Source organism: Eucalyptus grandis, chromosome 1 (assembly GCF_016545825.1).
Source record: "Eucalyptus grandis isolate ANBG69807.140 chromosome 1, ASM1654582v1, whole genome shotgun sequence".
Classification (NCBI taxonomy): domain Eukaryota; kingdom Viridiplantae; phylum Streptophyta; class Magnoliopsida; order Myrtales; family Myrtaceae; genus Eucalyptus; species Eucalyptus grandis.
In genome coordinates this window covers 5,046,543-5,063,122 of record NC_052612.1, presented here as the reverse complement: position 1 = coordinate 5,063,122, position 16,580 = coordinate 5,046,543, and the positions used below count along the sequence as shown (strand labels likewise).

Sequence of the window (16,580 nt, the reverse complement as noted above, 5' to 3'; positions counted from 1 at the left end):
ACGCCTGATGTCGTGGTGGATGAAAGTTGATTTTCTGGTCCAGACTTGTGCAGGGCAAACCAACGCGTGCCAACACTTAACACAAGTGCTGCGGCGATAGCAAATATGATAAATGTTTGAAGATATTGAGAAGCGGTTGATTTTGACTTCTTATGGAGAAGGAAGAAGATAATCTCTCCACTAACTCTCCCTCAAGCTTCACCGCTTGATCAAAGGAGAGTGTCCGCAATCAAAGTTTGAAGCCGAGCGAACACTGAAAATCCTTGTTCCATCACCGATCAGGACTCTCTCTTCAGCGAAGTCCAGCCGATCCGAGATCTGGTTGTTCACTCGAGCTTAAATCATCGTACTTCAAGCTCGCTGTTCTTTGATTTTCAGAAAATTCGAAAATCGTGACTCTGAATCAAAGCTAAGTTCGCTCATGTTCTCTGATTTTGTTTTTGATTCAATTCTTTGCGTTGATTTTCTGCATCTCTATCATGACCAGAACTTGCTCGACCAAGCTTCCAGCTGCATCAATCACCGAAATAGTTCATCTATTCAACGAGTCCAGTACATTGGAAGAAGCTTAGTTTCCTTCGATCGTTGGCTGATCTTTGAAGATTAAGGCTGTTGATTAGAGCTAAATGATTCACTTCTTTCCCGTGGTTTCCATCAGCACAGATTCTACTCTGAATGATCATTATGAATATGACGTGTTCTGGAAATTCGAGTGCTTATCTTATCAGCGTTTTTCGAGTGATGATATGAGCTTGTAAACGGTGATGTCTCATGAAGATGTGTTCTAGACTTTCAAAGTATATATTGGACATCGTTTACTAGGCTAAAATTGCTCGTAATACAGATCATAAATCTGGAAAATTGATGCTTGTTCTATTTTGAGTGTTCTGTTCTGAATGACATCTGTATCTTCCTGATTTAAAAAAAAAAATAATGTGAACTGATTTTAGAGTTGCTACCTTCACGAAACTTGTTTGTGACATCTAGGTCTATGTCATATAAAATTTTCAATAAATTGAAAGTCATTTCGTAGACACGATTGATCTTCAAATAGACATTTTTACTTCTGAAAAATCAATTTCCAGACTGACCTTCATGCGTTATTCGATTTTTATAAAATCATACGTTCAAAATCTGGAAATACATCTCCATGAAAAATGTTCATCGCATCTGCATCTATCTGGTGTAAAATTTTCATGAAAAATAAAACTCATTTGATCAGTATGATTGGCTCTCAATCGTACCATTTTGTGCCTATAAAAACTGCATTCCAGAATAATATTCCTGTGCTCCTAAATTTTTATATAATCGTTGGTTTGGGATCTAATGTTGGTATCTTCATGAAAAGTGTTCATTGCACTTCAATCTAGCTTGAAAAAAAAATCAGAAAATAATATTTCATGTAATTTAAAAAAAAAAAAAAAAAAAAATGCGATTTCTCTCTATTATTGCACATACGAGCATATGTTGTCTTATTGCGTGTTTGTAGATCGTTGAATCTATGTCTACCTATAGCTAACCGCATCATTTAGAATTTTCAAAAAGGCGCTACTTAAAATAGATGGCCTTTTGTAGTGGCCAAATATATATTTCGATGTTATGATTGTAAAAATAAGAACGATGTTATGATTGTAAAAATAAGAACTCCGACAAAGAAAAAAATTAAATCTCCCACTACATTTAAAAGATTTTAATCACATTCAATATCCGAGATATCTCGATGGATGGTGTTCGTAACTCGGAAATCGGTTGGCTTTTATTCTAATTAACATCAAATTGTCATTAATTATCAGCAAACTTAATATCTTCTCATTGTCAAATCAGACATGGGAGTATTTCTCTACTTTTGTTCTATAGTTTTCTCACATACCAATTTAATTGTCATTTTAGTTAATTACTATTGACGCTAATATCACGTAATTTTTATTGGCACGTGCTATCATGTTGCTTTCTATGTAGTTCCTTAAAGTTAAACACAAAGAAATTAGATATTCAACAAAGTTCAATATATTAAAATCAGTTGAAACTCAATAAATCTCCTCAAAAACCATTACAAGAACTACTTCTAAGATGTAATATGCCTCATTGATGCTTTTATAGCTTTCCTTCTGCAAAGTGGACAAAAGTTCCTCCTCATGAGCCATAGTGAAAGTGATGCCCCAATCCAGATTTCCAAGCTTATCTTCAACAATGTAGTCATCCTGCAATAATTCCAGCAAATAAAAGGTACAATTTAGTATTATATATGTATACTCAATTTAAATTTAGCTAAGACAATTACTTATGGACAATGACATTGTTCCTCAATTCTATCTTAAAATATTTTTGAGTAAATAAAGTGGTTCTTGTTAGACAAATACAACGGGATTCAGCTTCGATATTGGATTCTTCCGAAGTCAAGGGTTGAGGTTGGGGTTGATATTGCTACGACTTTAGATGTGTAGAGATGGCTTCCTCACTCAATCTTATGGAAATATCTCCACCTTGTTTGTCAAGGTAGACCAATTCTTACTTAGAAAGCATATGAGGAAAATCTAAGTATTTCACAATCACCTTTGCTTAAGTAAATTACTTCTCAAGTATCGAAAATATTGCTTGCTCAAGGGCTAACTAAAGTCACAACTAGATGTCCCTTAATCTCGATCAGTGTCTACATCAATGTGCATTTGGTTTGGTTTTTAGTTGTTTGAATGTAAAATACACAATAACACACATATATGTAATGAAGGAGCTCGAGCATATATATATACCCACAAAGATGAATAACAACAATTTCACTAATTCAGACATTTCGACATCAACACGAGAGATAAAACTCAAAAATCACGTCCACAGCAAAACTCATTACACCATTGCAGATGTTTGAAGTCATACATAAGCAACAATCTCTGTTTAGTGGAACCTTTTATAGTTCATAATACAATAAAAGATATTATGTATATGAAATAGCTAGTACGAGTACCTAGAGGGGGGGTGAATAGGTATACAAAAAATTTCTCGAAGCTTGCACGATATTTAAACAATTAGAGAATTTGCAACAGTTAAAAATTCAATCGCAAGACTGAGTAAGGGAAAGAGAGAATTGAACACTCGGTTTATAGTGGTTCGGCTTGATTCAAGCCTACGTCCACTCTTCTGCACTGACAGCCGATTGGCTGGATTCCACTATGATCAAAGAGTTGTTACAGTGTTGATCTTCCTTGATTTCTAGGTGTAGATGATCTACCACACTCACTCAAGGCGTCACCAAGTATAAACACTCTCTGTATACAATTTCGCTCGTCTCAACTAACAATCAAGGATCTTCGACTGGAATTTTTCTATCGATCACACACTTAAGACAACTAGAACGTCTTCTTTTTATACTCCTTCATGCCATCATAGCCGTTGGCACTTACCAAAGGAATTCCTCCAATCTACCCGTTGGACGGAATCAATCAAGAAGATCATCCGAGCTATTTAAGGAATCGATGATAGCCCATCAATCTGTTCGCCCATACAATCGGGATCTCGGTTTCAAGAATAGAATAATCCAAGATTATTTCGTCGACCATCGGATCTTCAATCGATCTTAGATAAGAATTAAAGAATCCGAAATGATTATCCAACCAAAGAATCTATTCCGAGGGATAGGATCAAATCCTCAACCATAAACCTCGGCTTTGGATTTCCTTCAACACCGGATTAGAAAGACTGCAAGGAGAATAATTTTGAGTCTTGAGTCTTGAGTCTTGAGATTACAAAGTCTTGAGACTATAAAGTCTTGAGACTTTAACTATCGATATCCACTTAGACGATAGAAATGTTTTGTCAGCTTCAAAATATTCTGAAAGATTTCTCAACAAGTATACACTAATGCTCTTCTTTTTTCTTTTTTCTTTTGCAGAAAATAAATAATTTAGCAAATATTTTCTTCAAAAAAATTGCTTGTATTGCTTACAAAGACAAATGAATAAAAAATATTTTCATTGTCCACAAAAATATTTAGACTATCATTTAGGTAGAAATCGAAAATATATGCAAGCAAGTACAAATCTCTGGGGAGACAGAGTAAGAGGTTATGACAATTATGACATTACTAGATTGTGGGTCCCCCCCTTTCCACAAAAATATTTAGACTATCATTTAGGTAGAAATCGAAAATATATGCAAGCAAGTACAAATCTCTGGGGAGATGAAACATGAATACACAAAGATATAATAATATTACATTTTTTGAAACATGCCTCATATATTCTGATTTGAATAGCGGCCCATGGTGATGGTGATGGAGATGGTATTTGGGGATGAGCTCTAGCTCGCCTCATCCCTCTACTTGCCCATCTCAGAATTCCATATGTCGCTGATGTAAATCGAACAGTTCAAGTTAATAATTCACGGCTCTGTAGTCCCGCTGAGTTTTCGGTTCTACTATGGTCATCGGAAATCACAATGCTTCCTGGAAACGCATTCTGTTCAATTAGTTCATTTGAAGTATGGTCAATTGTATTGTTGTCTTGATTTTCCATTGTAAAGACCCGTGAATGTAAATTCTTTTGTCATAGAATTAACAATAAAATATCCGTGTATATATATATATATATATATATATATATATATATATATATATATATATATATATGTGGTGTTGGTATATGTTGTTCAATATGCTGGAATAGCTCTAAAGATATGAACCCAATATGTTTCTTGACAAAATATTAACAAATCATTGACTAAGTCATAAGAAAAAGGATAAGATTGCCTCGGAAAAAATATTTAATCTGTTTTTTTATCTAGTGATGAACGGATTTCAAATTATTTTTCTATGCTTCTATTAAACCTGTTACGGATACCAAGGCATACATTTGTTGTCAGACGGTGAATCAACCCACTAGGAGCACAGAATCCCTTCTTTCGGTGATTTTACATATAAACAAAAAGGCTAAACCTGTATGACTGACTATGTTCTAACAACCATTTAACATTTGTATAAAAACTATATCTGAAACTTAAATCAACATACCAGAGGGGATGTACGTATTCTATCGAGATTAGTGGTTTATAAATCGAAAAAGCCTATTTCTATCGAGGGATGGATTCCTACTCGAAGTATTGGAGGGGTTAAGTTGAAATGTAATTGCTCTTGTAGTAGATATAAAACAAGAAAAAAAAAATTTCAGATGCTATAAATTATCTTTCAATGTCTACGCATTTTTTTAGTTGATTTATCACTAGAGAATGAGTAAGACAAGTAATTGATTTACAATTAGTGAGATTGAAATCGAAAATTTTGGAAATGGGATCTAAAATTTTTCAAACCAATCTAATTATCATATTTATAATAGCTCCCAAAATAATTATTGTAGTTGACCTTTGATTGCAATAAGACAATACTTTTCTAATCGTTCACTAAGGACAATTTTGATAAGAATCATACGCAATAACAACATCAAGGTTTTGACAATTTTTGAGAATAAATATTAGGGACAAGTTAACTACAATTTTTAAAATTGATCGGGAAAGTGCAATTGAGTCCTAAAAGTTATAAAAAGTGTAGTAAAATTTTAAAACTTGTCAAATTGATTCGGTCGAGTCATTACTTTAACTTCATCCACTTCAGCTAATGGAAAAATGTTGATATATCTTATTTCAATAATTTCTTAAGATGCGTGGCAATGACATGGTGCCTACCAAGCGCCACATCGGAAAAAGCATTATAGAGTTATAAATACAAACAAAATTAGATTAAAATATTATAAATTAAAAAGAAAATAAAACACAAACTCACCTACGGGTTGGCTAAGCGCTCGCCGATGGCCGTCACCATAACTGTTAGGAAGGACCGGTGAAGGTTGCCCTTGCTAGCCTTGGGTGAGGCCTTAGTGGCTCTCGACGAGGGTTGGCCCAAATCTAGGGGAGGGTGCAACAGTGCCCTTTGCCCCATATCGTGAGGGTCATTGGGCCTTGCCCAAGGTCACATACCCCAAGCAAAATGGCTATCAGTGAGGGTCATTAGGCCTTGCCCAAGGTCACATACCCCAAGCAAAATGGCTAGAATGAACCTTAACAATAATCACATGAAATGGATAGAATGAACTTTACAAGCATATAAGCAAAGACAGCCCATGACCATTAATTAAGGCTTTTAAACAAATTCAATACCATATGGAATGGGAAAGAAATAAAAGAAAAGAATATATGTACTTGATTTGACAAGCATTGGCTAGAATTAAACCTTGATCGATATTAGCCTGCAAAAAATGGCCATTTATATAGATAAAAGGTGAGCAAATAATCATAGATTTGGTAGAGAATGAACTAAGGTCATTGATTGATCATTGAATTGATTATTTGAAATAAATTTTAGAATGTGAACCTATGCGTATGACTGTCTTGACAATCAAATATAAAAAATGGTTTTATAAGATCCAAATAATATAGTTGCTAGTAGAATATCCCACACCGTCCAGGATACGACGATCTATTAGTTTGTGTAGTTAGGCTTCGCAATGCAATTAGTGACCCTTGAAATTAACACTTCTCATACAATCTCTTTATCATTATAAGCAAATTTATAAAATGTGACAAAAGACTTTTGCACAAAAAAAGAAGAAGAAAGCATATAGGTTGTTACAAACATAGATATCCTAATGAAAATATAGATTAAATAATAATAATAATAATAATAATAATAATACACTTGAAGAAATATGCTTCATCTATTAAAAAAAAAATATCCAAGTTGAACAATGGATGTAGTATACATACTCTTCAAATTCTTTTTCACATTTGAAATAAAGAGAAAAAAAAACATAGTGCATGAGTTGAAAAACTACATGTATCATATTGTATTCTAAGGATAAAAAGGGATATGAAAGGGGACAAAAGAGTAGAAGAGCACATGAAAAATAACCTAGAAGATCTAGACCGATGTGAGAATTCAAGAGAATTTTGATGTAATTTGCATAGAGTATGACAAAGAGAGGAGATGATACAAAATGAAGACAAACTTCAAGAAGACAAGTCGGCAGTGCTATTTATATTATACTTCCTCATGCTTGATTGAGTATATTCCAACTTACAATATTGGAGAGCTTTCTCAATTTGACATCTCTTTTCTTGTTTTGGTCTACTATTCTCCCCCTCCCACAATATTTAAAATGACCTGATCTTATTTAATCTTAATTTTTTAATAGATTCACAAAGTAATCCACCAAAAGAGTGCAAGACCTTTTAATATCATTCCTTGTAAATAGTAATAATTTTCTTATCCGATCTAGATGGTATTAAGGTTCGGAATCTAGTATGAGATTTGTAAGTTAAGTATGTACTTGTTATCAAATTGGTAAGCGATATGTCTAAGTTCCTTAATTTGGCTTCTTAAAACAATCGATTGATGGATATTCTAAATTAGTTACTAATTGAGCGTATGTACCATTAAGATTTCTTAATTTTCATCTACTTATTTATATATTTTTCTCATTGGCAACCGTTAATAGTCATTTTAGATTTTCTAAATTCTATTTTGTTCTTTATTGTTAAGTATATGAAGCCGATATTGTTACATCATCAACATAAGATGTCATTTTCTAGCGATTATTCCAAATTGCAACTTTAGAAACAGAAAAAATAAATAAATTGCAATTCAATTATAATGAGATATAGCTTACTAATTAAAAATTCAACTCTACTTCATTTAGCCAAAGAATACGAAAAAAAACTTTGAAATACAAATGGTTGCCAATGGTCCATATGAAGATGATTACTTGTCCTCATGAATTTTTGCAGAAGGAAATCCCATAGTAATAAAATTGTTGAAGAAAAGAAAAGTATATTGATGCAAAAAAATATACCCATTGACCTTTTAGTGGGAGATACAAAAGATACTTTACCATATACTCTCTTTTGCCTATTTTCGACAGGTCTATTTTTAAAACAACTTGCTCACTCGCACCAACACACGTATCTAAAAATAAACCTCATAACATATTTTCATGCGTTCATTTTTCTTCATCAAGGCTAATTGGGTAAGTTTAAACTTGTTATATTCTATTCATTTCCCTTATTAACTATAAACTTATATGATTATACATTAATTATTTGATTCCTTTTGTGGTAGCCAATCTAGTCATTATCTATTTTTAGGGCAATTGAATTCCATTTTTGAATTTTCTTTTTGTTGTCATTTATTTAATTCTATTTGCATTCCAATTCTTTCCTTAATGCCTTTTCCCCTCCCGTTGTCTTTAAAATGCATTCCTTTAGCACTAAGAGTAAAACAGGAAATATAATAATTAGTTAGACATCCTTTTGTATAATTTTTTTTTTTGGGCAAAATCCTTTTGATTAGTAATTGACTTTGGAAGCTATTAATGTGTTCATCATCTCTACCTCTCTTTGTGCGCATTTGTTTCTCTATTGTAAATAATTTAAATTAAAATTTAGAGATGTTGGCATCTATAGCAGTTCATTTTCTTTTTTAGGCGCACATTGAAGAAAAATGATGTGAAGAGAAACACAAACTATAATAGTCTAGGTCTCGTCTTATTTATACCAAAAAAAAGGTGAAGGCTGGTTTTGGACTAAGGAGGAGGGAAAAATAAGAGTTTCCTCAATTTAGTAATTCTATTCAGCTCTCAATTTCTTCCATCTTTCGCCGCCGCGCGAGTCGCACTCCCGCCAGGAACAGCACGTGCGGAGCAGACGGGACTCCGCAGCCGATCCGCCGCCGTGACCATGTCGGCGGCGCCCGTCCCTCGGGCCCACCTCCAAGCCCGAGCTTCGAAGAAACTGGACATACCCATCATGGTAACCGCGCTTCCGCTCGGGTGGTGTTCGATGACGGTGTGGGGCGAATGTGGTGGGGAGTCGTCTTGTTTGGAGTGCGTGAAAATGCTTTCTTTTGCCTGTTTCTGCTTGGTGGGTACTGCATTTGGGCACTGAGAAGTTGCGATTGCTTATTTTTAGGATGGGAATTTATGTGGGTTTGGGTAATGTGTGCTTTCTTCTTAAGTTACTGAAAGTTCTCAATACAGTTTTTGGTCTTGTCCCTGCCATTGGGTGTTTGCTGCGGCTGCAGGTGAACAGTTGTTTGGGCAAAATGGGGAAGGCCGTTATAAAAGCAACGGATTTTGTAGGGCTCGATCTTATCCCCATGTCGTTTGGCTGTGTTGAAGAGGCCGGAAAAACCGTAGAGGTGTGTGGGAAAGAGATTACGGTGCACGGACCTCAGTCTTTCGTGAACACCCGGATATGATCGTGGTCGACTGCACTATGCCTCATGCAGTGAACTGTAAGGGATACATCTTAAGAGATGGTGTTGATAGAAATGCATTTGCTGAAAGAGAGGTCTGGTTTTTTATAGTTCCATTGAAATAGGGTTGGGAGGATTGTCTGATTATATGGAACTTCGGTAATTTTGTGAAATCTGCAAACCTTAATAGGATACTGCATGAGCCAATATGTCACTAGTCGCTTGATAAGTTCAATTGAATTCTTGTTACTGAGCACATCTTTCTATCATCATGAAGGTAATGATGAGCTGTATTGCAATGTTGGAGTTCCATTTGTCATGGGAACTATGTCACGCCCCGATCCTCGGGGACACGCCCATCCTTCTTATTGGTCGATTTTAAAGTGCGATATCCCAAGACTAAGTATCACCGACCCTTTCATTTTATTACGCAGGCGGAAGCAGTTATAAATCCCCAGACAATAAAACAATGGGATAGAAAAGCATGTCATATTTTTCATATTGAAATTCACAACCACACTTTTTAATAGCACAACTCATAGTATATTTATAATACTTTTCACAGTATACTTGTCTCACACCTATCTACACCAAGACAGGGTTTACAAAAGGGATGGGATCTCAATCCACATCCGGGTTATACTCAAGATCCCTCTCTGGATCATCTGCTTCTTTAAAAGTCTTTCTCCCCTTCAGGTTCCTCCTCCTCAGCTTCTCCTCAGGGTCCTGAAATGGTTATTCAATAACCAATGAGACCACGTCTCAGCGAGTCCTACCCCGTAAGACTCGATTAGTAAACTAATACACCTTAGGCTGCCTAAGCACATCACGAGTCAGAGGACTTACCTTGGCCTTATCTCCTTCCTGCAAGTTAGTATATATATCAAATATACATCATTACATCACATCACCCAATTAGATCGAATCATCGATCAATCGACCTAGTCGATTAAATGTCATCCAAATTATCTCTTGATCGACCCCTTCCATACTTTCTATAAGTTTGATCAACATCCAAGACTACTCACCCTAGGTGATATATAGATAGTATGTTATCTTATCTTCAGACGACATATAGAGTCATCGAGCTATCAAATCATACCGTACTGTCTCCAGATGCTCCGTAGAGTCATCGAGCCGGTAGATCATACCGTCCTGTCTCAAGATGCTCCGTGGAGTCATCGAGCCGGTATACACATAATTTATCGTACCGTACTGTCTCCAGATGCTTCGTAGAGTCATCGAGCCGGTAGATCATACCGTCTCTGTCTCAAGATGCTCCAAATGAGTCATCGAGGCAGTATACACACAATTTATCATACCGTACTGTCTCTAGATGCTCCGTAGAGTCATCGAGCCAGTATACGTATCATTCCAAGCAAATAATCAAATAATTAATTTTATCCTTTCCAATAAAATGACGTGTATGGGTACACGATCGGCTTTAACCAAAATATAATAATTTCCTTCTTATAAATCCCAACATTTTCTGTAGTCCACTACAACAGTTTTGGTATCATTAACTGATGCCCGGTTAATTTCCAATTAATTTTCCAAGATGATTTAAATTAGGGAATAAATCCTAAATTCACGAATAAATCATTTCCACACAAAATAAAGCTCAATTAAATAAACGGACTGCACCACGACAATCAGCATAAAATTCCGGTCACTTATCCAGTTGAATTTCCGGAAAAATAAACAATTAAATAAATAATTTCGAAAATTAAATAAATAATTATAAAAATCCAATTTAGGCTCATAATGCCGAATTGGACGGCAGACGAGCCTAGAAAATTACCGAGACTCATTCCATAAATAACATGGCATGTCTACTTGCTAATGTCTATTTCTAACCACCTAACATGCATCATTAAGTCTCTAATTTAATTGATCTAAACTAATCTAATCACCTAATTGCATTTAATTAAATCTAACCAACCTTAAGTATAATTAGCAAACTAAGAAAGCTTTAGTGAGTAAAACTCACTTAATAAAAGCGGAGACCGAATCACCGCGACGGCGACGCGACGGCAGCCGAAATCGGGCTTTCGACAACACCGGCGGGCTTGGACCGGGCCTTGACCTTGGCCCAACAAATCTCAGCTCAACTGAGGTTTGTTCTTGCTTCGGACCGGGTTCGCTCTTAGGCTTGGGCTTGACTGCAAATGGGCTTTCTTCGCGGGCCGGTCTTCACTTGATTTGCTACAATAGGGCCGAGTAAGTTGCACAAAGGAAACTGGGTTGATCAGTGGGCTGAAGACTGCTGGAGATGGGCCGAATTTGGACTGACTTCACTGACTTAACGGCTGGTTGGACTCAATTCTTTGGGCCCACGAGACAGAAGGAGCTGGGCCCAAAACCTGAAGACGCTGGGCTGATGGGCCGCTCGGTTGCACGCGTGCAGCTTCGCGCAATTGCTGGCAGCTGGGATCGGGGCATGCGGGCGCTGGAATTCTCGAAGATGTTGAACCCGCTTCACGAAGATCAACGGACGAGGAAGCAGCTGGCGAGTGGTCTTCGAACGGTGCTGCTCGAGGTAACGGCAGGAGGTGTCGCACGTGAAGTTGCTGGGTTGGGCCGCTTCGCACGAGCTGAAGAAGACGCCGTGAAGAACGGAGCTGCTTCGACTTCGTTCGGTGGTCAACCAAATGGGAGCAACCTGCGGCTCTTGACCAAAGAATCGCGGTGCAGGGACAAGTGGCGCGGACGTGCGGACGATGGAGCAGCTTCGTGGATGTCGCTGCTGCTGGGCTTTTGCTTGGTTGAAGACACACGCATGGAGGAGCTTCGCTGGGTGGATTGCTGGGTCAACAAACCGCCTGGGAAATTTGCAACGTTGACTAGTGGGCGTTTGATGTTGGACGAGTGGCAAAGGAGAGGAACTTCGGTGGAGCTTCGGAGGTCAACAAATTGGCTTCACTTGGAGAATTCTGCTGGAGTTGACCGAGGGAAAGCCAAAAAATGGTGGAGCAGCTGGCGTGAGATGAGCGCTGGAGTTCGAACGATGGAGAAGAAGGGCAGCAAGAGAGAAAGAGAGAGGAGCTGTGGCGTCCAGAGAGATAGGAAAAATGAAAACGAAAAGCTGCAGACGGTCTTCGAAGGAAAGAAAAGAGAGAGAGACCGACTTAGAGAGAGAACGAACGGATAAGGAAGAGGGACGCGTGAGGCTTGCTCGAGAAGCCGTGGGTGAGGGGGAAGAAAGATCAAGATATTTATCTAAAATCATCATAGCTTGGCCCACAAGTCCACATAATTATCTCTTTGTCTCCTATAATTAAATCTTGTAAGTTAATCCATAACAATTCCAATTTAATGACCAATGTTGCACCCCATGCCTAGCCAATTTCACTTTCTTGGCCAATTTATTCACAAATTCTCCAAATTGAAGTCGATTTTGATGAAGTAATTCTCATTCCATTTTCTGCAAGTCCCTGACACTCAAGGTTCAGTTTGGAAGTCCCAATTTTCTTTAATTTGGCCCGTATGAATTTCAGTTAATTTCCGCGACGTCCGAATCGATTTTCCGATAAAATCCTGAATCTCAGAAAAATCTTCGAGACTGAGTCAACGTTCCTAAAATAGCTCGTGACACCACAGAACTTTCAATTTCTGAAATCGGGTTCGAATTCACGGTTAATTTCCATTCGACGCGTTTTTAGCGTGTCCTAGACTACCGGGTAACTTTCAGAACTTTTCAGCGCAAATGACCCGTTGTCAATTTTCTTCGAGCCACTATGAACCCACTCGACTCATTGGTGACTTTCGATTGTCGTGAAAATCTCGAGAATTCAAGTACGGACACGGAGTACCAAAACGATAAGAAAATCAGTCTAGTGTTGGTCGACGAGAATTTTCCACTTAGTGGTGTCACCCACGATTAGCCACACATCTTAATCGAACCAACTCCGTATCTGATCTCACTCGATTTATATCTCGTGCCGTAATGGTCTCGACAGATGAACACCTGGTCGAAGCCGATTCCCTGTGGAATTCTCAAGTCTATTTGCCTTAAAAAATTCTTAATGGCTTCCCCATATAGTCTAGTTATCTCAAGAGTGATCAGCTCTGAGAACAGCCCTATAGGCACGTCAATGAAATGCCCGATTTATTCAGCAGAAAACAGGGTCGAGAATCTGGGATGTCACAAACTACTTGAGGGGATAGGGATCGGCTTTACAAAACAGTCAAGGATTCAAATGTATATGCAGTAATTTCCCCGAAATGGGGAAACAAAGACAGAACCCGGATCCTTGTTCGGTTTAGCCATCTCTCGCACTTTCTTATTTTTCCTAATTATTGTCTAGTTTTTGGTAGGTCGTGGCATTTCTTGCAGCAATGAAAATTATGGCAAAGCAGTTTCCAGGAGCCTTCTCTGGGTATTCTTGAAAGGTGTTCAGTCCTTACTCTTCTGCATCTGCTTTCCCCTCTGCTCCTTACTTTCGTTCTCTTTCTTGTATGGTTCATCCTTTTGACTGGGTCTCGATTAATGATTTTATGGATGCTTAAGTGCACATGTAGCTGATGTTAAAATTAGAATTCCCACCAATGTTTGATTAGATACTTTCGAGAGAGCTATTGGTTGTAAGATCAACTGTGCATGAAAAAAGAAAAAAAGGGTAGTAAGAATGGAAGTTCTGTGAGTTTTGTCCTATAATATGTCAATTGGGTATTGTTGATCTCTATGCTTTCTGCATCATATCAACACAAAGATTAATGTAAACACAATAATACAAACAAGACACTAAATCACAGAGCAGAAAAAAGACGGTGGCCAAGTGAGGTTGTAGGTGACTCATTGTTTGTGTGCTAAGCCGATGTGGGACTCACAGCATATTAGGTGCTGTGAATCTTATCTGATTCTATCCTGTAAGCTTATCTTTATTTAGTTCCTATCCTCAGTTAGATTTGTTGTGTTTTACTTGTTATCATTTAACTCGTCATGTTTCATTTGCTTGGTTATCAAGTTGAATGATGGTTGCGTACTGTGCCAGTTGTTGTGAAGTGACCCCTTTACCAGAATGGGGAATGAGATTGGAGTTCGGGTACTCATACACTGAACCACTATCTTCACTGAAGTACGAGGGAACAAATAAGAGGGAGAAAAAAGATTTTTTGTTAGGTGAGACATAGGCTTTTTATGTTGCTATCTTGGGAAGCACAAGAGTTGGAATCTGTGGCAATTTAAGTCCCTCTGGGTTTTCCGTGGTTACCCTTTTGTTACAATCTTATCTTTTTGAGCGATTAGGGGGCATCTTCTGTCCTTAAAATGCCATAGTGTGGTTTTACCCCCTTCCTACTTCTCCTAACTTTTTCTTTGCCAGTTTGAACAGGTGCATCGTTGATGTCTATTCTGGTGCACTGTGTTGTAGTGGAAGACCAGGTATTATGCTGCTTTCTTAAGAATATTTTGAGAATTGGTATTCGTTGTTGCTGGGGTCTAGTCTGGTGATTTGCATTGATTGATAAACATTTACTTGTGTGCAATGAATTTGGGTTAATTTATAATATTACAACACTACTGTTTTACTGTTGACCTAATGATGCCGAATTAATATTGTAGACATGGTTTAGTAAGTTATTGCTGTTTTCAGTTCACATTTGGATGTGTTGATGGTGGCACTGGTGAATCTGTTTAAAGCACAGGTGGAGTCCCACCAATCAAGCAAATTGGACACATCTGGGATAGCTAAGGCGGTAATTTGTTGCTTTGAGAAGTTGGGAGTGTCTTTTGACATGGATCGGGTGGGTTGTGAAATTATGTTTCTGACTTTTGACTCGATTTATTTGGAAATTCTTGTTGGTTCTTCTTTTGTTTATCTTGAAAAAGGCACATTGAGGAACATGTACGTATTTGTTGCTAGTCCAGATCATTTATCTGTGTTTATATGAATTGAATTGTTAGCAAGCAGGCTGTAGATTAGTTATTGGCCAAACACATGATTTTTGTTTTTTAGTTTGTTCCTTTAATCTCGATGAAGCTTTGTTTTTATGCACTTCCAGCAAGAGCTAAGAGGTCTTTAGGTTTAGTTCTTATACCATTGGCCTACTTGCCTATGGGGCAAAACCTTCATTTTATACTTGCATGTTGAATATCTTCTAGATTATGCATGAGTGAATAACACAGTAGATGATAAACCGTAACAATAATCTTTGTCGTTGTTGGTTCTATAATTAAGGTTATTATTATTATTAGTATTTTCACATTGAAAATATCTCACATCCTATCTGTGCTTTTTGCTTTGTAATACCATCAGATCCAGATGATTGTGATCCTAAACAACAAATGGAGATGGTGGAGTTCCAGAATAGTATTTGTCTGGTCATGCTTTCCATTTGTATCATCTGTCATTGCCCGATGAAACGTAATTATGTTTTTATTTTTTGATATGTCCACCTTATTTCATAAGATTTTCTAGAGATGAGTATCACGAAATATTCATCTACTTTTTACAGAGTTTCTTTCGAGTTTCAGCACAATGTTTGTGGTAGATCAATATATGCCGAGGGTACAGTTGGTGCTGTCTTGTTTTTAGCAAAGAAGGTGATCATTCTTCCAACTGAACCTACTTTAGTTTGGAATTGATTTTTTTCCTGGATGTACAAGTGCACACTGATCCAAACTTGCCCGTAATGATATTCAAGAGTTATTTTCCTTGCCAAAAGTGAAACGAAGGCCTTACAAAATGGCAAGCTTTGAAGTGACACCAGCTCACCCCTCGTATATATACTTGTATAATCAGATTCACACAATGTCTGAATGCGATGTACAATGTCTTAGTTCTGAATGAGGAAATGTGTTCTTTGTATCTAATCGAAGTTAACTGTTTGGAGTTGCAGATAGTTATTGTCCCTACGGATCCCATAGCCAATGTACTCGCTGATTTTGATTTGTCAATGTGTTGTCTTTTTGCAGATCCAGCAGAAGGCAGACCAGCGTATACACAATATGATTGATGTATTGCTTGAGGTTAGCATGTGTTAATACTTGTTCATGCTGAGGTTTCTTGTGCGGCGTTTATCTTTCAGGTCAGCTGTATTGTCTTAGTTCTGTGTTGTGGTCTTGAATAGTCTTTACCATTGTCATAATAATAATTATTAGTAATTGTTTGGCAGATGTCGTATCTCCATCCAACTCAGGACTCTGGTTTTTAGAATTCTTTATACTTATCGTTGCTTTGTATGGCAATGGAGTAGAGAAAATTGCGAAACTTGTTTTGAAGATGGATCATTAAGCTTGAGCAGCTGCAGCTTCTTTTGAGATGTTAAGATTTTGATCATTTGCGATGCGAAGCACGTCTTAAAATCAGATAATGCAAAGTAGAGTAGAATAGTTTTGTAATTTTCC

General features: G+C 37.2%; 1 pseudogene; it reads left to right on the top strand.

Moving 5' to 3' along the window:
- Positions 1 to 8,715: 8,715 nt before the first annotated feature.
- LOC104451876 lies at positions 8,716 to 16,467 on the top strand (annotated as a pseudogene).
- Positions 16,468 to 16,580: the final 113 nt, after the last annotated feature.